General features: G+C 40.6%; 1 protein-coding gene across 2 annotated transcripts in view; it reads left to right on the forward strand.

Annotated features, from left to right (window-relative positions):
• Window positions 1-12,666: 12,666 nt before the first annotated feature.
• Window positions 12,667-18,358, forward strand: part of Nedd9 (neural precursor cell expressed, developmentally down-regulated 9) — a 180,073-nt gene continuing 174,381 nt past the window's right edge. For both annotated transcript variants that reach the window (XM_013521849.1, XM_005398827.2), the window contains exon 1: window positions 12,667-12,836. The gene's annotated coding sequence lies outside the window, so the exon portion shown is untranslated. The remainder of the gene's footprint in view (window positions 12,837-18,358) is intronic.

Consider the following 18,358-nt stretch of genomic DNA (forward strand, 5'->3'; position numbering starts at 1 on the left):
TTCAGAGAAAAGCCACCCTACTTAACTTCTAGCAAGCAGATTTCCACATGCATCTATTTGGTCTAAAGCACAGTTTAAATTCCATGTTACTTTGTTGACTTTCTGTCTGGATGACTCGTCCATGCTGTAGGTGGGGTGCTGAAGTCTTCCACTGAGGGATACTGCAGTCAGCGTCTCCCTTTAGACCTCGTATTAATACTTTTTTATATATTTAGATGCTTTGGTGTTGGGTAGACAGATCTTTATGATTGTTATACCATCTTGATGAATTTTCCCGTTTATGTAATGACTTTCTCTGTCTCTTTTAATGGATTTTAATTTAAAGTCTATTTTGCTGATGTAACTACAGTTACTTCTCAATTTCTCACATGCAGATTCTCAGGTTTGATCCTCTGATCCTGGCTAATGAAACCATGAAATATTTCATACTTGTTGCTGTTGTTTTCAGGCTGAAGATTGAACCCAGATCCTTGGGCATGCTAGGCAAGCATTCCCCCACTGAGGTCCATCCCCGGGCCTATTGGCTTATTATTGCTTTTTATTTTACTTTATGAAAAGATCTTGCTTAAGGCCTCCAGCTTACAGTTCTCTTGTCTCATTCTCTCAAGTAGGTGGGATTACTGCCAGCTAAGAGTTGTTTTTTGAATAGTCATCTATAAACAGTCTGAGCTGCCTGTAAGATTTTCTCATGGATTGTTTCTACACAAGGATGGTCAGTCCCTGTAGCTACCACAGACCAGATCGATTATCTTCTTTTAAGGAACTTGAGGTGACACAGAGAGATAAATGGCAACAGGGTCCAGACATGAGAGAGGCGGGCAGTGAGAGGAGACGGTGAGTAGAAGCCACAAGGCAAACCAAGTGGTGAAAGAGGGAGATTGGAGAGAGGTGGTTGGGGTACAAGACATGTCAAGAGTGGGAGGAGGAAGAGGCAGAGGCCTCCTCCATCACCATGGATGGCCGCTGGTGACAGCCCAAGAGATCGGCAGTCTGAGGCTGGAGTCCCAGTTTCTGGCAGGCTCAATTCAAAGTTCATTTAAATTCTTATGGTTCTTCATCTCATCCTCTTTACCATAAATTTCCATCAGGTTACAGTCTAATTGCATCAGATCTTGTGATCTGAAAGAGGTGGATGAATAGATCAAATAGTATTACAGACAGCTAAGTTAGGTAGAAATATTATAGGCAGTCAGACAGGGCTAGGACCTTGACAGAGTCAATGCAAAAGATAAAAACACATTACAACTGTGCCTGGAGGCACATCAGTTGGAGATCAAGCCACAAGATAAGGATGGGATGAACAGGACTACTCGCCTCCCCAAGATATAGGATAGGTACTAACACCTGGTCTTAAAAACTCCAGATTGACATCAGTCACCTCAGTGGGTGACCAAGATCCTTGGACTCATCCCTTCCTAAGAAGTTCTTTGTTCTTTCCATGTACACTTGCTATGTGACTAGCTTCCCCATTGGATCACTATTACCTATGCAGCTATACTTATAATCTTATTGGTTGATCGTAGCTTTAACCCATGCTGTTCCCACCTCATGATTTTGCTCCATTAAACTTCCTCTGTAAAGTGGGCTCACTGGCAACATACTCGGGGCCCTTCTTGTCTCTCAGGAGCTGTATCCCTCTCCCTCAATAAGTATTTCCTACTCTTTACCTCCATTGTTCCTTAGAATCCATTCTTTAATTCTGGGGAGCACCAACTCAGTGTATCTGACTTCTAATAGGTTGGGGGTTATAAGATTTCCCCTATATCATTAAGTTGTGTATTAATATTACCAACTTTGTGACCTTGGGTAAGTTAGTTAACCTCCATGAACTCTAGTTGTTTGTTTTCCATATGTACAGGTGGAATAATGGCCCCAGATATGTCCATGTCCTGATACCCAGAACCTGAGAGCATGTGGTCTCACATGGAAAAAAGCGTTTTGTGGACGTGGCTGAGGGACCCTGAGATGGGATTCTCTATTATTCATAGGGAACATAGACCAGTTCAATCACATGGATCCTAAGAGCAGGAGAGCATTTCCCAGCCAGAGTCCAGGGGAGGAGAGGTCAGACAGCCAATGTCATTGGCTGAGAAGACGGAGGACTGTGACCATGAACCAAGGAATGCAGCAGCTTCTAGAAGCTGGAAAAATTAAAGACAGAGATTCTCCTCACCCTTGAAAGGGGAAAACAGCTCCCAGCACCCTAACTTTAGCCCAGCTAATTGTGTTGGACTTCTAAACTACAGAACTTTAAGGTAATAAATTTGTGTTGTTTTTGTTTTAATATGTTAAGTTTCTGGTAATTTGATATAGCAGCAATAGAAAACTGAAACACTATACTAGGTCACATATATATATATTTTATATATATATATATATATGAAGCTGTCTGAAACAATATATATTCCAATGCAACATTGGTTATAACAATTTTTAGACCATGATTTTCTTCTAGTTTCAACAATGAGCATTTATTACTTGTGAAATACGGAAATAATGGAGGTATTAAAGAACAAGTACTGTGTACTGAAATACAATAGACGGCCTCTACTGCTCTGCCCAGCCACGACGCCCTATGAGCAAGCTGGGACTGACATGTCCCGGTCCATGTCTTGCCTCCTGTTGGAAACTGGACACTGATCTCAACACTGCCACAAGGGAAACACGAGGTGCAATTTCAAATCATGCCTTCTGGCCTTAGTTTCTTTTTCATCTCTCAGGTATGTGTTTGCATTTACCTATCTACGGTATCAGTGCATTTTTACACTTATAGTAGATGTGCTGTTTTACTTTTTATTTTTGGATGAATGATGATCCTGTATAATTATGGGAGCACACTGCAATGTTCTGATCTAGGGATACACCGCAGAATGATGGGGTCCAACTAAGTCGCATGCATCACCTTGGATAAGTGTCACTTATTCTTCCTGTCTGACTGCCACTTTCTGCCCTTTGGCCACCGTCTCCTCATCCTCCCCACTCTTCTTTCCCTGGATACAGCCCTTCTCCGCCTGCTTCTGTAAGTCCAGTTGCTCTAGAGCCCACACGTAACACGTGGCTTTTGTCTTTGTGGGCCTGCGTTATTTATCTCATTTAGCATAAAGTCCTCCAGATTCATCCATGTGGTTACACACACACACACACACACACACACACACACACAAACAATTCCTTTTCTTTCCAGGCTGAAACATGTTCCATTTTAAATCTATACCACATTTTATGGAAACTGAGGGAAATTCCATATCTTGGCTATTATAAATAATGCTGTCATAATCAGAGGAGTGTGAGATACTGGTTTCAAGTCCTAAAGGTGTATACCTAAAAAGTGAGGGGCTGGGGATTTAGCTCAGCGGCACAGCACCTGCCTGGCAGTCGCAAGGTCATGAGTTCGATTCCTAGTACCAGAAAAAAAAAAAAAGTGAGATTGCTGAATGTATATGTCCTTTTTAAAAGTTATCTAACCATTTTTTGATCTATCCTGAGCCAAATACCTGGGCCTTTTCATCAGTATAGTTTGTGTATTCCTGAGGTCAACCCATAGGGTGCATATTTTATAAGGGCTTTGTTAAACTTACAACAGATATCAAGATAGATCTTAAAATTTTAAGATATTTAAGAAGATGGGTTAGAGATCTTGCAGCCCATACAGGGATTGCCAGTCTTCACAATGGTTCACTGGGGTTTATGGCCCATTCACAATCTATCCAGTGTCAGTCAGGGAAGGATATTAACTGATACAGGAACTATCCACGCTGATGATAAATGCAACATATGGAGCTGTGGCGCTCATTAGAAGAGGCTTGTGAGCCACTTAAACTTAACAACTTGCCTTTGGTGAGTTAAAAATGCAGAGTATGCTCACAAATACTAATTCCCAGTTGAGCAAGAATTTCTTAGTCCTTATCACAGCCAACCATCTTCCGGACTTTGAATGACCCTAGATGTAATTTGGCATTTGGACAGGACAATGGGTACTTTGCATGACTTGGTCAGACAGTAATGCAAAGCTGTTTCCCATTAGGTCACTTTGATCTATCCTGAGCCAAATACCTGGGCCTGTCCCCTGTTAAACTACACTCCAGAGGAATGAAGGAAATAGTGCAGATATTTTAGCAACAGTGATATCAGTACTTCTCATCATGCCTTTCTTTGTAAATATTTGTTGGACACTGTAGATGTGCTCTCCAGCATTCAAGCACATAGGAATGACCCAGGAGCAATCCACTCCCCCTCAGATAAATAAGATTCAGCAGCTTAAGGGTGGGACCTGGTACTCCTCCATTCTGAAGCAGCCTCATAGGTGGTTCTGATGAGGAACCTCCAAGTTCTACTTTTGAAAATGTTTAGTTTGGCCCCCAAATGGATAAGCAACAGTGCATTGCCCTCAAGAGCTTCGAAGTCCAGGGGAGAGAGACCTGCCATTGTGAAGTTTATGTGATAAACGCACTGTACAAGTCCTGGTGATCATGAGAAGAAAGAAAAGGATAACCCTGTGTGGGGATTGCAGTCTTGAGTGACACTGACAGATGTGGCCAGAAAGGGAAGGGAGAATTACATTCTAAACAGAGGGGCAGACTTTACAACGTCACCACCACGCATAGTCATGAAAGACGAGGGAACGCTGAGTGGGTCAGAGAGATGAGGAGGTGAAAGGTGCTGTATAGAGAGGACAAGGTAGGAGAGAATCTAAGACAGTGTGGGTCTCCATTTACTGAGCCACTTCAGTTTTATTGTGTAGACACCAGGGAGTTAGTGGAAGTCTTTAACCCATGATGGGTTGAATTTGAAATTTGCCTATGGAAATATCTCATTTGTGGACAGAGTCTATTACCATCTCCCCAGGATTTACTGTCTTAGTTCTTACAGGGTGCTATAACAAACAGCAGTGGCTGCTAAACAATGTCAACTTAAGGCTCACACTTCTTAAGGCCAGAAGTTCAAGGTCAAGGTGCTGACAGTTTCTTAGATGGTGCCTCCTAGTTGTGTCCTGAAAAAAAAGAAGGGGCAAACAAGTTCCCTTAAACATTTTTAATAAAGATACTAATATCAGCCATGAAGATGGAGCCCTAATGATCTAATCCACCTGCTAATATGATTGCCATAGAAGTTAAGTTTTAGTGGGTGACCTCTGGAGAGACTCAAACATTTGGACCATTGAAACTGCCATGTGTTCCTCTAAACTTTGGACATCAGGAGAGGCCTGTCACAGCCAGGAATTAAAACAATCCAAGCTTTGGAAGTCTAAACTAAGGTAATAGCCAGGGCCTGCCTAGAAGGAACTGAATGGGTCAATAAAGCTTGAGATTTAATAATTTTAAAACAAAAATTTGGTGACTGGTTGATTTAAGAGCAGTGTGTACTGCTTCAGGACTCTGAGGCTGAAGTGGATGATAATCACATAAAGGAAGGTAATGACACAAAGGGAGAGCTTCACCCTGATCTCAATGGGATGAGCGCGTCAGCTGATGCAGCAGAGTGGGACTGCATGAGCCCCAACAGTGAGACTTGGGTAGCAACAACTTGGGTTGGTATTCTGAAACAAGGAGGAGTTGGACTAAAGCTGAATTGTTTCCTCTGAAGAGAACATAGGGGCCTGAGAAGAAGGAAGTAAGCAACCTTGTCTAAGGAAGCAGCAAACGTTGTCCTGTCTAAGGTTTCATCACTGAGATTACCAAGATGGTATCAGCAAGACAATGTCAGGGGACTGCTGGGGTGTCAGGATGGAAGGAATGCAACGGGGACAGAGGATGGAAGGGGCTGGTGTGGAGGTACAGGGTGTACACTGCTTTTTTAGGACAACTGGGTGCAGGAGGAAGAGGAAAAGGGCAGCTGGAACAAAGAGATGGGCTAGGGCTTCCATGAGAATGTGGACACAGAGCTTTTGTTAAGATGATAGGAAAAGTTGTGCTGAAAATAGAGAAAGAGCGAGCTGAACTCCATTTTTAAATCACTATTGTCATTGAGTGAAATCATTATATAAAAACTAAAAGGAATAAACAGACAGTGCTGGAGTTTTAAACTAAACTACTGGAGATCAGTTAAAAAAATCTTCCATTTAAAAATATGAATCTGTCAATATGGGATAATGATGCCAGGCATGGTGGCGCATGCCTGTAATCCCAGCACCCAGGAGCCTGAGGCAGGAGAATTGAAGGGAGTTCGAGGCCAGCCTGAACTACATAGCAAGACCCTGTCTCAAAAACAAAAGCTAAGATTAAAACATGGAAGAGTGGTAGGGGTCAGTTGGAAAAAAAGAACAGTAAAAAATCAGTCACTGTGGAGAAAAAAGTGGGTATAAATAATGACAGCACATGGTGGTCCTTTCTTATAACTGGGCTCACGGTTAAGGACAGCACATATTTGCATGAAATGATAAGAGTGATTTATCTTGATTTTTTAAAGTGATGTGATTGCATAAGCATGACAGGATATCCAGAAAATTCACTTTATCCAAATGGCAAGAGGTCATCGGTATCTGAGCTGTGAATCTCTACTCAAAGGTAAACCTGTTAGATGTACATGTATACTTCTGACTACTTAGAAAACAAGTGATCAAGAGTCAAAGAAATTGAGGAGTCTGAACTTTTTAACTGTTGGAAGCTGCAATGCTTTCTTTTTTTGTGGTATCACGAATAAGATATTTTCTTCAGGTTACTATTTCACAGAGCTCCCGCAGCAGTGGGGCCTGATGGATTCAGTCTTGGGTTCAGAGGGAAGCGTGCACACAGGCGCAACTGCAGATTGTGGGTGGCTGCATGGATTTGTACCAAAGCCAGGAGAAGGGCTACATTCCGCACAGCTGGGGCTCACTGCAGCAAAGTGGGGGTTCTGAAATGAGAGCTGACAGTCAGCAGCCACTTCAGCTTGATTTGAAATCTTAGTGTCTTACAAAATAAATGTACCATATGCAGATTTTTAAATTATAGAAATATTAACACTGACAGATTTTCTTAACTACTTTTTGGCAAGTCAAAGTTTACTGAGAAAAAGTTGATTTTCTAAAGGAGAAAAAGAAAGAAGGGAAAAAAATATATATATGTGTGTATAGAAGGATAGCTGAGATAACTGTCCTGCTGATGTTTAATGGTTTATTGAAGGGAAGAGTCAATGCCTATTTTTTTTGTTTTTGACCAATTTTGCATGCTTTTATCTAGTAATCTGAGTAACTAATTTGAAGACAATATGCAATGTAACAACCACTGATGAATTCCTACCATCTTGTCTAGTGAAACTCTGTATCGTTTCTAATGGGATTTCTTGTTTGTTTGTTTTTATTTATTTGCTTTAGTGGTTTGATCAATCTTGCATTCTTACATCTGGTAATCTGAGCAACTTCACTGAAGATAACAATATATAATATAACAATCACTGTTAATTCCTATCATTTTGTTCTGAAACCCTGTGTCACTTTTATTGCTTTTGCATTGTTTTGTTTTTGTCTATGTTGTTGGTATTTTGCTATTGTTCTTTTTTATTATTCTCTTTAAAATAAAAATAAAAAATTAAATGTGTAGGTGTTTTGAAATAATGCACTTATAATTTTTTGGAGTAGATGTATATATCAACAAGTAGGTTTTCATAATCAGTACTTAATTTGCATACAAATGTAATTATGTTCGTTGTGTATATATTATACAATGAGCATTGTAAAAATATTAAGGCCTACTTACTAATACTTAAATGCAAATGTTCACATCTTATTTCTTTTGTAATCATGTTAGATACAGCAATTTTTTTTGAGACAGGGCTTCACTATGTAGTCCAGGCTGCCCTTGAACTCACTATCTAGCCCAGACTGGCTTTGAACTTGCTGAGATCCTCCTGCTTCAGTCTCCCAAGTGCTGGGACTACAGGTGTAGGCCACCATATCTGGCAATATTGATGTTTTTAAAAAGCAAGAAACTAATAAAAACAAACAAAGTGGGGGTTTCATGAGCAGGATATGTGTCATGAAAAAATTTGTGCTTGGCAAATGCTTGAATGAAAAGAATGCTTCCAAGAAATCAGGATATTTTAAAATTTGCTACCAATTGCCTTTTTATCAGAACAGTCTTCCTTTTTTTGCTCTTCCAAGTACTCATGTTTCTTCAAAGAGCTATTCTGTAAATTGGAAGAATGATTTCAGCTTTGCAAATGTCATTTCCCACCTAAGAACATACACTCTTAACAATGGTAGCTATTGCTGTCACTGTCCCTGAGGTGGTAATGCTTGAAGCTATAATACAGAGGATGGAGGAATAGGCAGAGAGTGAGGAGCAGGGTGGAAGGAATAGAGAAATTCTGCAGGGACCATGAGGGATCCTTGATGCGCTCTCACATTAAGGGGTCTCATCTCAGGCAAATGTCAGGCAAGGGCTGAGCTCAGAGCTTCCAGAGTGAGAAAACCTCGAAGTCTATGTTTTACATACTGAAGAAGCCTTGGCAGGCAGTCAGGGAGATAGGAGGAAGCAGGTTCTTGCAGAGCAGAGGCTCTCAGGTGAGATTATTATGGGAGAATTTGAAGGAAATATGTTGGTCTTTGTTAACTTCTCTAGTGAATCCAGGGAGCTGTGGAGAGAATGTGGGTTAATCTGCCCATGTGCAAGGTAAACACTCGGAAGAGCAAAAACAAGGAAATCAACCTTGTACGGGGCTTACCATGGGTTGTGGCAATGCCAGGGCTGGAGACTCCAGAACTCTGCTGATAGACTGTGATTCTGCTGATGCAAGAGGCAAAAGACCAAGGGGCTCAGATATAGAAGAAAGGAAGGGAGATCACAAAGGGTAAGATAATAGAAAAGGGCACATGAGGCTCGTTCTTCCATGTTTTCTTGTCTTAGCCTGTTTTCTGGTGCTATAATGAAATGCCTGAGATTGAGTAATTTAGGGGGAACAAAAGTTTATTGGCTCATGGATCCGAAGCTGGGAAGTCCAAGAGCATAGCTCCAGCCTCTGGTGAGGACGGGCTTTGTGGTGCATCATGCAGTGAGACAGAGCAAGCGTCCCTGCCTGCCTCTCACTCTTGCTAGATGGAGTCACCAAGAGAGATGGGGACCTATACACCCTACCCACGGGGCAGACTGTACGACTGTTGACTTATGCCACAGAAAAGAATGGCAGGAAGCATCAGGGAAAGGCAGAGAAAGATTTATTAGGCTGAAAGGAGTACACACTCAAAAAGGAAGTGGGAGAGTTAGAAATGAGGTCCATTATGGTCTCAGCTGGGAGTTTTTATGTGTTCTTGGGGTGTCCGCAAGACATCTAGGATGTGGGCTAGGTTGCAATGCAAGCCATTTGCCTGTGTGAAGATCAGAGATATGCTTACCACCTAATAGGGCCATCTGCAGGAGGAAAATTACAGGTTCAATTTGCAGGTTTAAAGCACAGGCTCAATTTACAGTCTTATTGTGTCTTTAAAGCTCTCAGGAATTCTTGGAATGAGTTTCCCAGTTGGAAAAAAAGACGTTGTGAAGGTGGGTGACTTTGATTTTTGTCCTGAGGCTGCAGTTTGGGTCAAAATATAATTTTAAAGTTATGATTTTCCTTGTTTTCTTTCCACTAGCCTATCCCATCGCTTCCTTGTCTTATAAAAGCCACTAAAGCCGTCATGGGGGTCTCACTCTCATGACCTCATGGAATCCTATTCACCTCCCAAAGGCTCCACCTCCAAACACCATGACAGGAATTGTAGATTAAGTTTCTCACACGTGGATTTCCAGTGACACATGGAAACCACAACACTATTAGACTGTAACCTCTTTTGGGGAAGGAGCTGGCTCTCATTCATTTTTTTCACTTATCATACTGCATATTTAATAATACCTTTAAAATCCCAGAGTGAACCGGTTGATGGAAACTGTTGTCCACTAGGTAGTTTTCCTACTAAGGGGCTAGATTCCTGAGAGTGGCCCTTTGCCTTGTGGACTGATGTATCAAGAATACCCAGGAACTCTCAGGAGAAATTTTAGGTCAATAGAGTTATTGAAAGGACAAATAAACTGGATCTTTTAAAATTCTGATTTCCTCATGAAAAATGAAAATCACAAGATGGACTCCCATTCCCAAGCAGGGATGAGGCATGCCTTAAAATCCCAGAGAACTTCCTTCTTAAAACTTGCCAAACCAACTAGAGCATGTTCATTTAGATTCTTTAGTGGGCAGCTGATTCCCCAAGGCAAATACTGTCCACAGCTGTGGCAGGAAATGAGTCAAACAAATGGAATCACAAATATACATATACACCTTGGCTACAGATTCCTCAGCTTTTTAAATCTCTCCCCACCCCTCAGGCTCCACCTCATGTGATGATTGTTTCTTAGACCAAACATCCATGACAGATTCAGAGCAATTGCCTGGGGTTTGGCTACTGCTTAACAGGTACTTATAAACCATTTTGTGAGGGGCTAACTAAGCTAGGGAAGATGGCATGAAGCTAATTAAAGCAGTCCAGAAGACTGTTTAAATGAAGAAAAAGTGTAAACATTGTCTTCACTGGACAGAGTAATTAGAAATTATAGCTGTTTGTTTTTTGCCATCCCATCTGTAGCTTGTCAAAAGGTTGACATGTAGCATAACCTGCCACTAATCAAATAGGAAAAGGAAAAGAACAAAAACTAAAGAAGAAGAAAAAAAATTTAAGTTGTAAGTAAGAAAACAGACACAGAATCCTTGCATCTTCCAAATGGGAAAAATATTTAACTTACTTTTCTAAAATGATTTTGATCTGTTTTCAAATAAAAATTTTAGCTACTCATATCACCTTACAGTACAAACTCTCCATTCTCAAAAATTCAGCAGCAGTAAAATCAGGCAGCGTAATGTGAGAAAAGAAGCCACATAAGTGAAAAAATAGAATTAAGGATGATCAAATTGCAAGACTAAAGTACTTTATACAAAACAAGCCCAAGTTGAGCTTTTTCAGTATACCTAGACCATCAAGACTTATAAAGACAATTTGATGGTATTAATATTCAAGTCATATTATAAAATAGTAAATTATATTTTCTAAAATCTATACATTTAGATTATACATCAAAATTAAATGCTTGATAAAGAAAGTAATTCCTTGTCTGATGTGATATAATGTAAAATGCATTTATTTAGGTAAAACATGTACTTTCTGGACTTTTCTTCTACCTCCATCAATTTAGTATGAAAACTCTGCCTTGTAAAATATAACTTAGAAATAGAATATTTCTCCCTGGAATCTAGAAGAGATTCTGATACATAGCATATATTCAAGATTGGCTTTGTAGGAGGGAGAGGAAGAGAGAAAGAATATATCAGACTATCTTGATGAATTCTGCTAATTTCACTATAGATGCAACATGTGTATGACGATTAATATAGATGTATTTACTCTTGATGTATTTCTAAGTTCCAATTGTACAAGGTCTTGAGCCAAGTGTATATTTCTTTATTTGTTTAAAGTGCCATCTTTTGATGGGCAGAATATTGTTTAGCAAGACTCATGCCAGTTCACCTAGTAGAAAAGACATGGTTCTGAATTTCAGCAAAATCTTTCAGGAAATTAAAACCAAGCAATGAAAGAGGGGCTGGCTTATGCCCAGTGGTAGAGTGTGTGCTTTTGGCATGCACGAAACCTTGGGTACAATTCCCAGCATCACAAAACAAAGAAAACAAAAAAAGAAAAGAAGTTCCAAGAAAACAACACACTACACAAGCTGCGTGTGATGAGGTGGAACTCAGGAACCTCTTTCCCTGCCTTGGGGACAGAGCAAGCAGGAGCGGAAGCAGGGACAGAAGGTACCACTGAGTTACTGGTGCAGCATTTGATGTTGAAACCTCTCTCTCCTCTCAATCCACTCTGTGCCCAAGTCATCTTCTAGGCAGCAGCAAGGAATGAAAAATGAGGAAGAGAAGGATAAAAAGCAAAAGTTTCAGCTGATGATAGTAAAAATTTGCCATTAAAAAGATAGCAAACACTTACACAGGACTGGTTTGAGTCATGCCAGACACTAAATCATTTAAATTTCACAACACTGCTATGATTGTTCCCCTTTTACAGATGAGGAAGCTTAGGCATAGAAAGGACAAAAGTGTGTAAAGTTAGAACCTTAGTTCAAATCCTGGTGGCGCACCTCAAAACCTGTCTGCTTGTCTGCTGCCAGAAACTACAGAAGAGAACAAAGGTTTATGGGCTGTGTGGCTTTCAAATTCTCTCCCACATACACAGATCTAAGCTTTTGTACCACACTGTAAACAGGAGAGTCTCCATTTGGGTACCAAGCCCTGAGTGATCCTGGTTCTGGTTACAGCAGACAAGCTCAGTGACTACTTGGCATATGAAAGAAATGTCAGTGTTGTAGAACCCTCTAGAACAAATTGGATTCTTAAAAATGCAAAACCCCAATTCAGCTGGCTTTTAAATATCCCATTTTTTTTTTTTTCAATGAAGCCTGGAAAGTTTATCCCACTAAGAAAAAGACATTTCAACAGAATTTCATTGCAATATTAATTTATGGATCACCTAGCTTTCTAGAAAAAATAAATGGACCCTATAACATGTAGATTTTTACTTATCCCTAAATTGCAAAGTATCCTCAGCATATCAGAAGGTCTCACAAAGAAAAAAAAGAAGAGGCGCAGACAGGAAGTGAACTGAGACAACATCACCTCACAGCAACCGGAAGGAAAACCCCACACATGCATACACCACTCACATCCTATGTGTGTGGTTGCCCAGTACAGAAATGCTTACAGCTGCCTTTAGAAGCAACCCCAGTTGCTGCAGTGAGATGGAAGCATAACTATGCACAAGGACTGGCTATCACACCCTGCATGCCCACCCAGAGAGAGGGAATGAAGGTCATCTGCAGTGGTTCTGCCTTTGGGTGAGTTCTCTTGCTGCGGCCTATGGCGGGGGGAGGGGTGGAATCACTCAGACCTTTACTTCCTGACTTGGTGTCAAACATTTGGTGAGCTTCCCCACTGTTAACACCCTTCAGCTGGGACTGAGAGGGTTCCACATACCCTGAGGCAGGAATGTGTGACTCCAGGTCTCCTTGGAGTAGATCTGCAGGTGCTAGTTTTAATGTAACTTAAAATTCGTTTGATTTCTACTTTTTCAATCTTCCGGGTTGGTGCTTCCTGGTGTACAGGGCTCCTCCTCTCTTGCTGCCGACCACATAGACTTTACCTGGGAGGAGCTAAGCTGTTACTTTTCTCAAATCTTTTTAGTACTTTAGTGTGTGGATTAGAATCATTTACATCCAGATCATTTGCAGCTCCTCTGGGGATGACTCAGGGGAAATAAGAAGCAGTGGCTGAGACCTGGGCTCTGTATGTGGAGCTCAGCTCTGCGGAGACCTGGCCGTTAGAATCATCTCAAAGAGACTTGGGGAAAATTGCACTGTGTTCTACCCGTCCACGCTGTGGGACCCTGACAGCTCCATCCTTACTTTTCTCTATATTTATTCATTAATTTTACTTATTCATTCATTCACTTCTCTTTCACAAAAGGTTTGTCACAGCCCCCCTTTTTGCCAAAAGTATTCCCAAATGAAGAGCACAGACAATTATAAAGAGGAAAGCCAGAGCCATTCTGAGAGGGTAAGGTGTAGTACACAGCTGTGTGGAGAATGGAGTGCAGTCTTTTCCCTGTGGTATGAGGAGAGTGAGAAGGGTGCTCTACTCTTTATAACTCCTGCTTAGAGACCCCCTCCTTCCTCTCAGAAGCTGGTTTCCCACCTAGAACGGAGTGTGAAAAGTAGTTGTCCTTGACAGAATTCTGGGATCCAGCCAAATGGCTTTCCTCCCTGTTTCTGTTTCCTTCCAAGCTTGATTTTCAAGGACATTTCTGTTCTAAGAATGGGGAAAAGTAGAGTGATGGCAAGGGAAAAATATGAAGTCAGTTTTTAATTAGAGCTCCAGAAGTTCTTGTTAATGATAATTTAACAGTGATCTGGACAGTACTCACTCTTCTAGCAGTCAGTGTGTACATCAAAACTTACAGAACAGGGAAAAAACTGACATTGCTCTGACCCCACAAAAGCTTATAGTCCAGGAGAAAAGAAGACATTAATATAGAGGAGGAAAAATTGCTTTCTCCCACTTTCTACATTCTTTGACTGGTCAGTCTATGCATTAAATTGGCATAAAATAGATTAACCAGGAAAAGAGAAAGTTTAACTGCACGGGTTTCAAAGAGGCAGCCCAATGATTAAGGCTCATGTACCATCCTAAACTGCAACAAGGAATGGGGTTGGCTCCTGTAGGCAGTGATGAAGGTAAATTATGGGAAGGCGAAGGGAAAAGCCCGGTTATGACTAGATGGGAAGAGGAGGGCAGTGAAGGTTTGTTACGAGGTTTGAAGCGGGTGTCTTCTGTTGATCAGAGTCTATTAATTTAGCCATCCTTCTCCCCCTCTTACAGAAAGGGATACACCCTTACACATGGAGACTTCCTTCCCAGAGGCAAATTTCTCTTACAAACAAGCCATCTTTGGAGCTGTGTCTGTGGTTTGTTAAAACAGTCAGCTCAAAATGACAAATACGCCTTAGAGGACTATTTTAGAGTAGCACATTCTTCCCACATTCATATTTTGGGGTGTCGTGCCCTGAACCCCATTGATAATTACACAAATATGATGAAGACCAGAGTCCCAGAGGTTCCCTAGGAAGACGGAGATGAGAACTGAGAGAGGTGGAGGGATTCCTGGTGTCCCAGGCAGAGAGAACATCCAGACTGAAACCCGATGGGGGAGATCATCTGGCAAAATCAGGCCAGTGTGGCCCGAGGGAAGAGAGGAGTGACTCACAGAGAGACTGCAAAGAGGAAATGTGCAGCTGGGATCACACATGCTGCTGTACATTCTCCTAGCGGAGAAGCTAGTTGTGCTATGACCCAATCTGCTTGTTTAATGAATCCCTTTACTATGGCATGAAGAGTTGATGGGGGAACCATGTCTATAGATAAAGAGACTAGAAATTGGCTGATGTGGACAGCTAAGCAAGTGTATTTATAGGAATACAGAGGAGATGGTGAGGACAGAAGTGAACAAATTAAAGGGTCAAATAGAGGGAAGGTCAAGAGGGCTGGGGGGTGGACAGGAAAGGAAAGGGGTGGTCAAAAATGATGCCCATTTTCCTGGCTGGGGTGACCACATGGATGGTGGGGCTGTCTGTACGTCACAGATGAGTCCAGTTCTGAAACTAATGGCTCAGAGAGTCTGGCGGGTGTCAGTTAGGCAGTTGACAGGTTGGAATATAGTTTAGAGCAGAGGTCTGGGACTCCTTGGCATATCCACGGTAATTAAAGCCATAAGTATATGTGAGAGGCTTTTAGGTAGAGTACTAAATGAGAAAAGAGGGGACAATGTAGGATTGAACCTCAAGCAATGCCAACATTTAAATAGAAGTAGAGGAGAACAAGCTACCGATAACTCTAAGAAGATTTCACAAAAATTTAAACATACATTTACCTCATGAGCCAGCAATTCCCAGTCTTAGTAACTCAGTCAGCCCTCTATATCCATGGTTTCATACCTGCTGATTCAGCCAACAATGGATCAACAGTACAGGGAGTGGGGATTGCATCCACGCTGAACATGTGCAACCCTTTTCTTCTCGTTGTATCCTAAACAACACACAAAAACAACTCTTCACACAGCATTTGCATTGTACTGTGTACTGTAAGTAACCTAGACGTGATTTCAGGGATATGGGAGAATGTCTGAGCATTCTTAGCAAATGCCACACTATTTTGTATAAGCGACTTGATCACCCACAGATTTGACTCCTAGAATAAGTCCTCCAAGAATACGAAGGAACAACTGTGTATCCAGAGGAACTGCAAACAGGGACTCAAATAGATAAACACATTATGAAGATCCATACAATAAACTATCCCTTGGTTACTAAAAGTAGTCAAGTACTGACTACTAAGATAGATGAGCTGGGAAATCACTATGCCCAGGAAAAGAAGCCATCATAAAAGTTCATGTAATCTGCAGTCCCCAACCTTCTTGGCACCAGGGACCAGTTTCACGGAAGACAATTTTTCTACAGGTGGTGGGGGAAGGAGTGGTTTTTGGATGATTCAGACAATTATATTTATCACGCTCTTTATTTCTATTATCAATACAGTTATGAAAAAGTGATATAATTCACCACAATGCAGAATCAGTCTGCATTGAGTGTGTTTGGCTGCAAATCGATGGTCCCATCCTTGGGTGATGAGAGATAGGGACGCTCAAAGTGTTTTGCTCATGTCCTGTCTCCCCCGTAATCTCATTTTGGATGCTGACACTGCAGAAAACCCCAAGGATAGGATGTTAGAAAAGGAAGAAGATTTTTCAGTGGTTTTTGGCAATCTCAAGATGTTCTGCCTTGACTTTAACCCAGAATTTATGAAGATTTGAAGTTGTCTCACATATGCTATTAAGGTCACCATCATTTCCAATCTCAGAAAGTTGATCCTCTTCTAGCATGGACAAAGTCAAAGCACCTGGCTTGCTCACAAACAGGTCATAGATCCATTCCTTCCCAGTTCAAGGGTCCTTGGTGGTTGGGAAGTAATTCTCAAACTCTCTTTAAAGCTGAGGTAGGTGATCATGCACCAGCTGGGAAAAAAGAAAGTCCTGGCTCCTTATCTTTCAAATTCTGCTAATGTTTGCAACATGTCCAAATGCCTAATGTTCACTTGTCACTCCTATAATTCAATTGAGCTTCGAATGTAGCCACTAAATCTGCCAATTTAAACATAGTTATTGTTCTTCCTTGAAATAACAGATTTAGTTCATTGAACAGGTTGAATATTTCACACAAGTAAGGTTTTTGACCCATTATGTGTCACTGAAATGTGCTGCCAGTGGTGACTGTTATTCTAAAAGAAATCTCTAGAGTGGCTCTTGTAACTCAAAAACTGACCAGCAATCTACTGGTCAGAGAAGTGAAAAAGGCATCTCAGTTCTGTGTATAAGAGATATGTGTACTCTGGGTCCATCTCCTCACAGACCTGTGAAACAGACATGAGTTAAGGGCATATTCTATAATGCAGTTGATAATTTTAATCATATCCTGCAAAATGTTAAGTTCAGGTACATTTTTTGGCTAACTAGCACATGTCTGTGGATGGTATAGTGCATATAATTACATTCCTAAGCAATCTCTTTGACCTGAGTAGTGAAACTAGAAAGCCATCCAGTCATGGCAGCTACTCTGTCCATGCATATTTTGATACGAAATTCACTTTTCCTAACATGTAAGGAAAAGTTCAAAGACAAATAATTATGAAGCTGTGGTACTGGGTGACAACAAAAATATGCATAACATACCCCGTGCACATCCACCTGAAAAATATACCACACTAAAACAACCACTGTTTCTTTCGTTGGCAACATGGGTAGACTTCTCAACCCAGATTGTGTACTATGGCGACTCATTAATCCTGACTAACAACTGTGTCTCAGTATCCTCTTTATTCCATCAATTCATCTAGTTGTATTAGTCAAAAGAGGAACACCCACCACCTTTTGAGAGTTCATGACAAATGTCCTTGGTGTCAGATAGGACCCACTCTCCAGCAGTAAAAGATTTCTTAGCTTTAGTAATGTGGTGAGCCATCAAGAATTATGCTGTCAGTGTAGACACATTTGATGGAGTGGTACCATTTAATAATTGCTTCTGTTCTTTGTGTTCACATTTCTTTCTCTTTTGAAAGCTTTTAATGCAGGATTCCTGGTCTGCATGTGGTGAAGGAGGTTTGTAGGTTTCATGGCTTTATCGGGCAGCCAGTTGTCACATATTATACAAAGTAGCTTGGAGAATGTGACCTGTTGCTGTGAACCCATAATTTAAATAGAACTTGATATAGTTTTTTGATGTAGCTTTCTTTTTGTTATCAATCTTTTTTTATATTAAAGAGAAAAAAACAAAAGCATAATTAATAAACACAAAGTCATAAAACAACATAATAAAAGCAATACAGAATTTCAGACAAGGTGCTAGGAAATTAATAACGGTTGTTGTATTACATACTTTTGTCTTTCAACTGGTCACTCATCTTCTATTCTTACATCTGGTAATCTGAGCAACTTCATTGAAGGTAACACTATGTAATATAACAACCACTGTTAATCTCTATCATTTGGTTTGAAACTCTGTATCATTTTTAATGTCTTTCCTTTGTTTTGTTTGTATTTTTCAATTTGTTCTTTTTTGTACTATTTTCTTTAAAATAAAAAAACTGATTACTCAGATAAATAAACATAGGCAGGTAAGATTGATCAAACAATTAAACATTAATTGTTCTTTTCAATAAAGCAATAGAAATTAATAATACAATTATCTTAGCTATCGTGTGTATGTGTATATATATACATACATATATATATAGTTTCCCTTCCTTTTTTCTT

The sequence above is a fragment of the Chinchilla lanigera genome, unplaced genomic scaffold (assembly GCF_000276665.1).
Source record: "Chinchilla lanigera isolate Chin_1 unplaced genomic scaffold, ChiLan1.0 scaffold00064, whole genome shotgun sequence".
In the NCBI taxonomy this organism is placed as follows: domain Eukaryota; kingdom Metazoa; phylum Chordata; class Mammalia; order Rodentia; family Chinchillidae; genus Chinchilla; species Chinchilla lanigera.